This window comes from Giraffa tippelskirchi, chromosome X, assembly GCF_054371585.1.
Source record: "Giraffa tippelskirchi isolate mGirTip1 chromosome X, T2T-mGirTip1v1.2.pri, whole genome shotgun sequence".
NCBI classification, from domain to species: domain Eukaryota; kingdom Metazoa; phylum Chordata; class Mammalia; order Artiodactyla; family Giraffidae; genus Giraffa; species Giraffa tippelskirchi.
In genome coordinates, this window is record NC_137289.1 from 5,740,431 (window position 1) to 5,743,518 (window position 3,088).

Below are 3,088 nucleotides of genomic sequence, written 5' to 3' on the forward strand. Positions count from 1 at the left end.
CTCCATAAAGGTCTTCGGAAGACATGAGCTAGTGAGCAGGGGGCTCAATTAATTATCTGCTACTTCCTTAAATAACCCAGGCAAACCCAAATAAACAGACAATTTCCTTTTTGAAAATGACACACAAGAAGGACAGAAGCACAAATTCACTACTATTACTTTTATCATCTAATCCTTCCCCATCAATATTACTGCTAAGTAAGCTCATGTTTCCAAAACAGTTCTAATTCCAATTCCATTGCATCCTGTTCAGGACCACAAAACACAATGGAAGAGTTTCCAATCTCTTTTACAAAACAGCAAAACTCTTGTGCTTGAACTGGGTAAGTACAAACACGCTGTGATCAACATCATTCATAAAGCTAGGACACTGAAGTTTACTTAGCTTTCTGTGAAAACAATGAAAGTTTAAAAATTATCTGAGGAAAACAGAGATGAATCTCCATATCATTGTAGAGAACAGGAACCCAAAGATGCTACACACCAGTTTACCCAACTGGCCTGGGCCCTCATTTCTGAGAAGGCTGACCACTCCCTCTTCAGTCACAGAAGGAAGGATCAGACTGGCTGCTGCTCTGGCTCAGGCTGCCGAGTCCTCCTCCCTTGCAGCCTCTGCAGACAACGGTGGGAAGGCCCTCAAAACCCTTTGACTCCAAGCAGAAACGCCATGCATTGCCACTTGCTGGTCTCTGCATAGGCCCGGGGATCCCACAGGAACTCATAGTGGGCAGGGTGGCTGTCAGGCACCTGCTGGTACTCCAGGTACCCCTCCTGGACCTGCATATGGGTCAGCAGCTCCCTGGGCTCCCCAAAGATGCAGTGCTCACTCCCGACACACACACCCCCATCCTGCTGAGTGCTCTCCAGACCACCTCCTCAGGGGCCAGGTCTCCATTCCACATGATCAGGCTGAGGACCACCACCAGGAGGCTGGCCTTGGGCAGGCCCTGCCCACTGCTCAGCATTGCATCGCAGGTGAGGCCCAGGGTGGGGACCATGATGTAAATGTGCTCCATGGGGTCCACCTCCTTCACCTCCACGCCAAAGACCAGCTGCAGTCACTCTGAGGCTTGGCTGAAGACCACTGAAAAGTGCTCCTGGTTATCCCTGAAGACCTTCTTCAGCATTTCCGCCTGGGAGGTCAGCTCCTTGGCCGGATACTTGAGGAGCAGGAACTTCATCAGGTTAGCTATCATCTCATTCAGAGCTTCCTGGGGCAAGGCCTCTGCAAGGGTGGAGCAGGGGACTGCCGAGGAGGCCGAGGCAGATGCAGCCTCCCCTACCTCAGCCCCCAAGAGCTGTGCATTCACCAGGCCCTGGGCCTTGCCTGGGTCCTGAAGGTCTTCCTCGGGCTTGCTCAGCTCACTCATCTCGACCACGAGCACGATGCCTGGGATCAAACCACAGACAGGAGTGAGGCCAGGGAACAGATGGGGACCACAGGCCTGGCTGGGGGAGAGAGGGGCTGTGAATGGCCTTGACTGAGAACTGCACCCTGGGCGGTCTGACACAGGCCACTTACAGGTCTCCCCTTGAGGGGTGCTCTCAGACCTCACAGGGGTGTGCCTCCAGGGCGATCACTCCCCTGGCTACCTGAAGGAGGAAATGAGGTGGCTCCCCAGGGTGCAGTAAGCACAGCCTGAGATTTCCGGGGCTGACTAGGTGGGGAGATTAGGCCTTCGTGGGTCCCCTCTGTTCTGGGATGGGGAGCCCCTGGTGCACACTTAGGGCACACTCCTCACCTTGACTCCTGGTACTGCCTGGACCTCCTCTGCTCTCTAACCTTAGGACATGGGCCTCAGACCTCTGCCTTCGCCTCCTGGTCCCTGGAGCTCCTGTGAGAGAAATGGAGGGGGCACCTTGCGGGTATCTCATGCATTTCTCAGCGGAGGCCGCTCACACTCCCTCTCACCCTGAGGCCGGTGGTCCCCATCTGTACCCCTGCCTCACTTCCGTGTCTTGTTCAACCCCAGGAATCATGCTCATAGTCAAGATAGGGTGAGCTGAGCAAGCCCGAGGAAGACCTTTAGGACCCAGGCGAGGCTCAGGGCTGGGTGGAGGTGCAGCTCTTGGGAGCTGAGAGGGGGGAAGCTGCATCTGACTTGGCCTCCTACCCCCAAGCATCCTCCTCCTCCCCTGGGGAGGCCTTGCCCCAGGAAGCTCTGAATGAGATGATGCCTAACCTGAAGAAGTTCCTGCTCCTCAAGTACTGGGCCAAGGAGCTGACCTCCCAGGCGGAAATGCTGAAGAAGGTCATCAGGGATAACCAGGAGCACTTTTCAGTGGTTTGCAGCCAAGCCTCAGAGTGTCTGCAGCTGGTCTTTGGCGTGGAGGTGAAGGAGGTGGACCCCATGGAGCACATTTACATCATGGTCCCCACCCTGGGCCTCACCTGCGATGCGATACTGAGTGATGGGCAGGGCCTGCCCAAGGCCGGCCTCCTGGTGCTGGTCCTCAGCCTGAACATGCAGAATGGAGACTGGGCCCCTGAAGAAGCATTCTGCGGAGCACTCAGCAGGATAGGGCTGTATGTCGGGAGTGAACACTGCGTCTTTGGGGAGCCCAGGGAGCTGCTGACCCATGTGCAGGTGCAGGAGGGGTACCTGGAATACCAGCAGGTGCCTGACAGCCACCCTCCCCACTATGAGTTCCTGTGGGGTCCCCGGGCCCATGCAGAGACCAGCAAGTGGCAAGTCATGGCATTTCTGCTCAGGGTCAACCAAAGGGCTTTTAGGTCCTTCCCACTCCTGTCTGCAGAGGCTGCAAGGGAGGAGGAATAGGGGGCCTGAGCCAGAGCAGCAGCCAGGCTGATCCTTCCCTCTGTTATTGGGAAGAGGGATCAGTCAGCTTCTCAGAAGTGAGGGCCCAGGCCAGTTGGGGGCACTGGTGTGTAGCAATTTTGGACTCCTGTTCTCTACAATGACATGGAGATTCATCTCTGTTTTCTTTAGAAAATTTTCAAACTTTGATTCATAGAAGGGTAAATACACTTCAGTGTCTTAGCTTTGTGAATGATGTTGATCCCAGTGTGTTTATGGTTACCCAGTTCACAAACAAGAGTTTTGCTGTTTTCTTAAAAAGAAATTGG

General features: G+C 54.6%; 2 pseudogenes; one reads left to right on the forward strand and one right to left on the reverse strand.

Annotated features, from left to right (window-relative positions):
* Positions 1–580: 580 nt before the first annotated feature.
* On the reverse strand, positions 581–1,370 carry LOC145535949 (melanoma-associated antigen 9-like; annotated as a pseudogene).
* A 421-nt stretch (positions 1,371–1,791) lies between these two features.
* On the forward strand, positions 1,792–2,780 carry LOC145536645 (melanoma-associated antigen 10-like; annotated as a pseudogene).
* The last annotated feature ends 308 nt before the right edge of the window (positions 2,781–3,088 follow it).